The sequence below is a fragment of the Sorex fumeus genome, unplaced genomic scaffold (assembly GCF_029834395.1).
Source record: "Sorex fumeus unplaced genomic scaffold, SorFum_2.1 ptg000002l, whole genome shotgun sequence".
Classification (NCBI taxonomy): domain Eukaryota; kingdom Metazoa; phylum Chordata; class Mammalia; order Eulipotyphla; family Soricidae; genus Sorex; species Sorex fumeus.
In genome coordinates this window covers 15,354,025-15,363,537 of record NW_026606059.1, presented here as the reverse complement: position 1 = coordinate 15,363,537, position 9,513 = coordinate 15,354,025, and positions in this window count along the sequence as shown.

Sequence of the window (9,513 nt, the reverse complement as noted above, 5' to 3'; positions counted from 1 at the left end):
AAAGTGAACGGACTATGCGTTAATCCAGGCCATCAAGTCTGCCAGAGGGGAAAGGTTGTTGCCCCATTCGCCCTCTCTTCTCTGGAAAGAAGGATGGTGGCCGCATGGGAGCCCTGTGGACAGCAGGTATGAGCCGGGGGTGTGGGGGCGACTAAAACCTCATGGGAAGGGGGGCATTTCGGTCCACCCTTCACGCCCTACCCAGGCCACCAGTTGACCCCCACGAGCGGCTCTCCAGCACGGCCACGACTCCAGAGCACAGAAACCAATTTCTTAACTATCTGACTTTCAGTAGAAATACTTCCAGGGTCAATAAGTAAAATAGCAGAAATCCAAAACCAACATTTAATTCTTGAACCCAGCTGTAGAAAGCAAATCACTTCACAATGCTTTTTCAGCATGTCTGATTGGGGGGGGAGGTAAACTCTAAGTAATAGTGGTGAATCTTTTCATGAAACAGTGAATCTAATCAAAGCAGATAGAGTGTTAACTAGAATTCATCTGCCTCACAGGAACTGGGAGGGGTGGGGGGTGGGGTCTTATTGGGGTTCTTCATGGTAAAAAATAAGTATTGGTAAAGGGAAATGTGTTTGATATTTGCATGACTGAGACCTAAACCTGAAAGCTTTGTAACCATTCCCACAGTGATTCAATAAATAAATAAATTTAAAAAAATAAAAAAACAAACATAGATATAGCATTAAAATTATTTTCCATGTAAAACAGTGAACCATGACTTCAAATAGATACAATAATCATACTAAATATCAGTCATGGCTAATGAAAACCAAAATTCAGTAGTATAGTTTCATTTTGGTAACAACAAACAAAAAAATTGAATAAAAAGTGTATATATATGTATATATATATACATATATATCATGTCTTATATGCACATGAAAAGAGAATACAAAAATATCTGCAAGAAAAGCGAATGAAATTGAGAGTGAAAATGAGATGCCTGGGACTTTAATATTTATAGTATAGACTGCTGTATTAATGTATATTAGATTATTGTATTATTTTGTATTATTGTTTCCAACTTTCACTTTTAAGAACAACTCTAAAAGAAACTCTAATCAAATCATCTCCTTAAAAGTATAACTGTTTGGGAAAGACAGAAAAGTATAAACTAAGCAGAGATCTCTAAGATTGGGCTTCTGCTCGGCTGCCAACATGTTTTGTGAATGGATTCATCTCTGATTTTGTTCATTTATCGGACAAAATTGGGTATTAGATTCATCTGAACATCAACTTACAATTTGTAAACATATATACCTACACATGGGCTGGAGCGATAGCACAGCGAGTAGGGTGTTTACCTTGCATGCGGCCGACCCGTTTAACCCGAGTTCAATTTCTCCAACCCTCTCAGAGAGCGCAGCAAGCTACCCAGAGCATCTTGCCCCACACGGTGAAGCCTGGAAAGCTACCCATGACGTATTCGATATGACAAAAACAGTAACAACAATGTTACCGGGCCTGCTCAAGCAAATCGATGAACAACGGGAGGACAGTGACAGCAGCAGTGACAGTGATACACACACACACACACACACACACACACACACATATTTGTTTGTTTTGTTTTCTTGTATGCACAAACACAACTTTGGAGTCAGAATTACATTGGGAAAAGTATTAAGGACCAGGGAGACATCAATATACTTAATATAACTTAATACACTGAGGCAGGATGGAGTGTATCCCATGCACGCCCAAGGCCCCATTGAGAGGCTTTCCCTGAGCATGGTTGCTCCACACAATACTTCTGGCTGTATCACTGGAAGCCCCCAGATTGCCTAGCAAAAGTCTGAACATTAAACCTCCAAGCCTATTCCCCAGATGGTGAATAGCTAAGAGCTAAGAGTGGCCCCTGAGCCCCACAAGTACCGTATTCTAAAATGAAGACTAGGGCCAGAGAGTTAGTACAGCAGGTAGGCCACCTGCCTTTGGAGTGGCTGACCCAGGTTTGATCCTCGGCATCCCATAGAGTTCCCTGAGCCCACCAGAGTCGTCTTGAGTGAAGAGACAGAAATAACACCTGAGTGCTATTGGGTGTGGCCCCCCAAAATAAATAAAATAAAAGATACATATTTTAAAATATGCATAGGAGATAATATCCAATTGAAGCATCATGACCAACGTTTTTAAGTTTTTTTTTAAAAAAACAAGCTGATTTATCTTTTCTCTCTGGAGCGATAGCACAGTGGGTAGGGCGTCTGCCTTGCACGCAGCCAACATGGCCGACCCGAGTTCGATTCCTCCGCCCCTCTCGGAGAGCCTGGCAAGCTACCGAGTGTATCTCGCCCGCACGGCAGAGCCTGGCAAGCTCCCCGTGACGGATTCGATATGCCAAACACAGTAACAACAAAGTCTCCAATAGAGACGTTACTGGGCCCGCTCGAGCAAATCGACGATCAACGGGAGGGCCTTTACTTACTTTACTTACTTTACTCTAGTGAAATGATTACTGTAAAGTCAAAACTCATGTTATCTTGCCTTAGTTTTTGAGATTCCCCTATAGGGATAAAACTTCTGAAGAGGGCGGAATTACTGTTGAGCAAGTCCATGCTTGAAGAAGGAAGCACAAGGCAGCCTTCTGTCCACCAGGCAAGTTTTCCCAACCTACCGAGATTCCCGAAGGACTCAGGTTCAGGCTTCCTTTATGACATTTATTTATTTAATCAAGAATGAGGTTTGATCATAGGCAGGCTGAATCAAGATTCCAGATATTTCTTTGGCCCGTAGGGCAATGTGGAAACCTTAGAGGAACATGTTCTCTCCAGTTAGGCTCAACACCTGTCTTCTACTTGCCAAATGGCTAGTCACTTTGCAAGTTATCCTGGCTGCCAGGATGCAGAAATCCTGAGGGTTTCTTAACTGATGACTAAGCAGTAAAGCCACCTGATTCTCTAGGTGTTCTTTAGGATGGGGTGGGGAAAAAAAGACACTGCAATCATTACTCCATGACTAGTCATGAGAACAAGTAAACACAATGACCCTGGGTCTTTTTCAAAAGAAAAAAAAATCCCTTTTAACTAGATTTAACAGTCTTGGACCAGGTTGTAAAGCAGCTTGTGGATTTGCTTTACTGCCAATTACTTTTCCTTTTCGTGTATTGCCATTGTATAGTAAGTACTTTTTTAAGTATGATACTAAACTAGAGTAAATATTGATTTTTGTCAGATAAACACAACTTTCTTAGGATTAATTTATTAATCTTTTTGCAGGCTTACGCCTTTACAAATTGGTGTCATCTACTAGAGTGAAATTCTTGAGAACAGAGTCTCACCAAATCCAGTCATTTGGAAGAATCTAAAACGATATATATATATATATATATACATATATACATATATTTATATATCAAGTGACTTAATGAAGACAAAGCATAGGTATTCTAACATTAACTATGAGTAAATAAACAGTGATTAGCATATAAATTAAAGTACTTAATTTCGTTGACAATCTGAAGTTAATTTAAATTTCTAGAAGTTGATTCTACAAAGGAAGAATTTTTGAAGCTTTGTTCATTGATGGATTCTAAGTACCCAAGAATTATTTATCTCCACCCTTATTCCAACATACACTAACTATAGTAACATTACTAGTACCCTACCCTTACCAACAGGCATTCTCAAAAATAGTGTTTAATTTGTTATTATTTTATAGGTTATATGAATATCTGAAGATGCTATTATGACTGACTTCTCCTGAAACATTTTGAATGTTCTTAGATAAATCATAAAGGTTCTACATTCAGATAGTGGGGGAAACTTGTAATCCATTTTCTTTACCAGCATAACTTCTCCATTTTAGGAGTCTCTTTACAGACACATGCTGTGATCATTCATTATCTTAACTTTCAGAAAGACCTACCTATTAATTTACAGGAGAAGAAAGTAACTTTCTACCCATCTAGGTTCTGCGCTGAGATACACCCATAATGAAAAAATAAATCAAGTGAGGAAACTATTTAATCATTTACATGGATTAAATGTGGGCGCCTCACAAAGATGTAAGCCCCAAAGAATTAAGCAAAGAGGAACAGAGGGAGTACAGTTGGTCAGAGGTAGTCCTGGACGTGACCAACCCAGGTTGAATCCTCTGCATTTTATATGGTTACTTGAGCATGCCAGGAGTAATCCCTGAGCAACAGAGTCAGGAGTGAGTCCATGGGACCAGAGTGATAGTACAGCAGGTGGCTTTTGCTTTGCACATAGCAGACCAAGGTTCAATCCCTGGCATTCATATAGTTCCCTGAGCACCACCAGGACTAATTCCTGAGTGCAGAGTCAGGAGTAATCTCTGAGCATTGCCGGGTGTAGCCCAACCCCCTCCCCCCCAACAAAAGAGTAAATCCTGAGGACTGCCAGGTATGGCCCCCAAACTAAATAAAAACTGAAAAGAATTATAAGTAACAGAGCAGGAAGCATTTGCATCTTTCATATAAATAAATTTGCAAAGAATTGACAAAAAAATTGTTTCAGTTAAGGACATTAACATGGTAAAGTAGTAATACGGTATGTTTATAGAGCTGCCTTTTCTTGACCACCCTCTTCTATAATTATATTTACCTAATCCTAATCAGATTTTAACCAGGCCTCCTTCTCAATTAAAATACCTGCCTTAAATCAAACTTTCACATCTCAATCAATTCTAACCTTGTCTCCCTCCTAAGAGACATAGTCACAAGTTGTTTGAGTTGATGTTTCTTAACAATACATTGTATAAATTTAGCTTTGTATTGTCAATAGGCTGTGTTGGTGGTATTTGAGAAGTCAGGACTCAGTGCACTTAGAACACCATCAGCCTCATACTACACACTCAATAAATATTTTCTGAATGATGAGTGGATTCTATATAATAATAATGAAAAGAATTTTATGGTCCTATTAAGCATAAATAGAATGGACTCAGTCCATATAAATCACTACTGCAACTTTGCCTAATCTAGTAGAGACATGCTACTCTCTAACCATAGACATGTTACCTGGTGACTATTTAGCCAGAGTTGGCATATTTATCCTCTCTTATTCAACTTAAAGCAGTTAAATTATGTTAGAGTTTTAGCCAAATAATACAAGCTAGTGATTCCTGGCAGAATAATAGAAGAATACTTTAGAGCTCATCTTTCTTTAAAAATGGCTGAGGGAGTCAGAGAAATAAAAGAGTAGGTAAAAGTTTTATCTAGGATGCAGCTGACTTAGATTTAATCTTCGTGTGGTTCTCTGAGACTTGCCAAGAGTGATCCTTGAGCACAGAGTCAAGAGCAAACCTAGAGCACAGCCAGGAGTGGCCCCCTCAAGTCCCTCCTCTCTCCACCAAATGGCTAAGGACACATGAAGAAACCTAGTGTATACATTTTTGGGAAATGTCTGCGTGTTTCTTTATTGGAGGTTTTCACAGTAGACATTTGGCTGCCATTTTTCCAGGAAACACAAGTTTTTCTGGAGCATTTTCTCAGTTCACATAAGGCCTTTCTTCTTTTATCTTGAAGGTACCCAATGGCATTGAGAGCTCCATTAATTAGAGCTGTTTTTCCAGTTGTAGATCAGCCTATTGATGCATATAGACTGTCAGTAGAACTCTCAACCAAATGCATTATTTAAGAGAAAGAGAGGAGGCTGAGACTATAGCTATTTTATAATAAATAATTGAAATATGAAAAACCACATTCTGCTAGACTGTCAACAGGGAGCAGTATATAAAAATAATTTCAAAAAGGCTAAGTTTATATTGAAAAATGGGTCTCTTTGAGACATTCAGAACAATCCCTTCTAAAATGTGTCACTCTGTTAAGTCTATTATTTAATTTTAGGTCATCTGAGATTTTGCAACTTCAAGAAGTATTACCCAGCAACAGAGTTTTTTATTTACCAAAATTAACTTGTATTGGAGAAATTTATCAATATGACAATCAAGCATTTTTAGAGCCTCTAGTATTAGTCATGCAAATCTTCATCACTCCCTCTCTCCCGGAACTGGTTTTCATTCTATTCTTCAGTTCATAATCACGATCACAACCACCCTGTTGTTCGTCGATTGCCTCGAGCAGGTGCCAGTAACGTCTTCTTCGTCCTAGCCCTGAGATTTTTTTTTTTAAAGTGCCATATTCAAGGCTTTTTCAGGGTTAGGAGAATGAGACTCATCATTGTTACTGGTATTTGGCATATTGGGTATACCACGGGGAGTTTGCCAGACTCTGCCGTGTGGGCATGTTATATTTGGTAGCCTGCCAGTTTGACCAAATTAGGAATGAGATGATAAGATGTCGCGCGGCCGCGAATGCTGAGTGTGATGATCTCTGGATCCTGGCCGTTGTTGGAGTTACACGGCAGTTGGTGGGTGTAACTGTCTAGTTACTGGCAGGTCCAGTCCCAAACTGTGCAGGCTTGGAGATCTCAGCCCCGGGTCCCACACACCTGGGTTCCTCTGTCAGTTCTTTTATGCGTGAGGCTCATCCAAGTGTGTGGAGAGTGCTCCCAGCATGGCCTTGGCTGGGCCTCGGTGGTCTTCAGCTGTTGGGCCCTGGTGGAGACAGTCAGGCATAGGGTAGGAGACTCTGTCTTGTTCTCTCCCAGGAGCTGAGTTCATAATACATTTTCTTATTTGTCCTATTGACTCTAGAATTCACATCTATGTGAATGTAGGTCTAAGCAGAGTCTTTGTATGTATATAACTAAACATTTTTCTCTCTGATGTTAATTTGATGGCTTGGCCTTAGAAGAACCTAGCAAGGCAGAGAAATTTTTCTCTATTCTTCTTGATAATGGATTAAGTTAGAATTATAGTAGTTAATCAAAAAAATCTAAAAGCAAGTTCTTTTCTATTATTTCAAGTTAAGAAGACTTTTTTTGGTTTGGTTTTGTGTGATACTTTACTTGCATATAATGTAAGGGATTTAATCTTAATATAATCAAGCTTTTTTTATTGCTTTTTAACCAGACTATTTAAGACTGGAATTCAAAATAATACATGAGAAAAAATTTTACTTCTTTCAAAGGAACAATGCATACCCTGGTACTTCAGAACTCTGAACGACATCTTAGTCATTAATGTGCATGTTTGAAATAGTAATGACAGAAGAAGGAGGATTTGGATCTAGCCTTTTTGCTGAAGCTCTTGGATATTTTATTCATCTCTTAACAGAGATTAGAGGAATGGGTTTCAACTCTGAGAATCCAGGGACTATTTATGTTCCCAGTCTCCAGAGGAATCTGTATCTCTATAAACAACTGATTCTTTTAAACTGTGTAGAGAAGTATAAATAAAATTAATTTTACCTCTACTTGCTCAAACAATATGGTTTTGATAATGTATCTTTGACTTATGTTCTGAAGCCAAAGTATGTTTGGTAACTAATCTATTTTTTCACTATTTTTTCCTCGATAGTCATAAAGGTCCCCTTCTATTGCCTTGAGAGTTTATCGAGTAATCTCTTAAGAAAAGCTTTACTTTATCCAATCCTATTATGTCTCATGTTTAACTTTGTGTTTTTTCTCTTTATCCATCCCAGTCTTCTCTCCATCTCTGCAATCATATCCTATGAAATAATTAAAATGGCTAAACTGTAGGCTATGCTATTTAGGTGTTGAAAGTTATAGTAGGTGTTAACAAACCTTATTTATTCAGCATAGCAAAGCATGTCAAAACGTAGCAAAAGAATTCATTATAAGCCTAATTTAAAGTTTGGAGTTTGAAGCAGTACAGTGACCTTCCTGAGATTGCCTAGGTAGTGGCAGAAATTTTCTGACTAATAATTCTACCATGGTGTTCGACAGCAGAATTCCCAGTGACAGGAAGCAGAATGTACTCCCCAAATATTCAGTAACTTTTTACACAGAAAACATAAGCATTAACACTGCTGTAACTATGTTACCTTGATAACATGAATATATCTACATATACACATGTTTATTTTATGTTTTATAATTATTTGGGGGGCACACCTGGTGGAGTTCAGGGTTGACTCCTGGTTCTGTGCACAGGGATCACTCCCAAGTGGGGCTCAGGGAACCATATGGGATGCTGGTGATGGAAACCAAGATGACTTTGTGCAAGGCAAGTGTCTTACTGGCTGTACTCTAGCTCCAGCCCCAACATACATCCATCAATTTTTAAAATGTTTCCCTTCATTGCATTTTGAATTGCAAGCTCTTTTTAAAATGCCTCTTTGGCATAAGGTTTAGTTTGATCTTACTATCTTCAAGGAACTGCAGACCCAGGAGAAGTTTAGTAGAAGTTGCAATTTTATTAGCCAGATTAGCGCTTTCCATATGCGATTAAACCTTGGGTCCCACCTTCTTAAATCTGCTCCTGTGGTTGTGAAAAGCTTGGCTGCCCAGTTTGCCTTGTTTCAGTGCTTCCTGCAAGGAGTCATTTTCCAGAACCATTGCCATCAGACACAACCCAGAGGAACTGGTCAATGGTATCTGAGAACTGGACACTGTCTTCTCCTAGGGAATATCCTATCTGCCACTTTATAACTCTGCAGAGGATAGTACAAAGCCCTAGAAACAAACTACTCAATCATCTTACTTCTCAAGCACAGGAAATCCTGAAACCTATAAAATCTCCCAGACTCTTAAATTTGGGGAAGCAGTACTTTGAAATGCTGATTTCTTTGTTCCATTACTCTTTGTGATTTAATAAACTCGAATTCTACCTATTCCTACCTTGGTTGTGTCTTTTGACTTGCTACTACTGAGAGATGATTCCAGTTGAGTTCCATAATAACACTTTTGGAAGGGAAATTTACATTTATAAAGGAAATTTGCATTTCAAAGAGGCCTGTGTCATGAAGAATGCTATTTAAGAGCTAAGTCATACATCTGAGGGACAAAGCTACATGACAGGGCAACCTTTGTTCACCAAATATTTCCTCTTCTCACCTTTCACATCAATTGTCTTTCCCTGCTTTGAAGTACAGCATATTATAGAAGCCTCAGCTCTCTGTCTTTTGAATCTCATCCCTTAGTGGGATTCCTCTACTTAATCAATTTTTGTTCTTGTTATTCTTTTACTATGGGTATGGGTATGTTTAGCCTCTACTACTCAAAAGAAAAAAAAGGAAACTACTTTTCCTTCCATTTTGTCTCAGAGACTTTCTGAATTAAAGCATGGAAGATGGAATTTACATTTTGAAAAATATTTTCTGTAAATCATTCCAAAAATTACCATCTTACAATCAATTAGAAACTTTAGGGGACAGTAAATGAGCACTTTTAGGTACAAACAAATTAAATCTACAAATTATTTTTGCAAGATTAAAAATTATTAAAATCATTGGCTGACTTGAAATATCTGGTACAGGATTAACTTGCTTTAAATTCTTTTTTTGACAGGTACACTCTGCTGACTTGCCCATGTCTGCACTCAAAATGCATACTTTAGTTTCTTTTACTTTATTGTGTTCTTTCCTCCCTTTCCTTTATCATCCATAATTCTTTTAATAAAATTATTTTACTTCAAAAACTTTACTAAGACACTTTGACAGTTGTTGCTTTA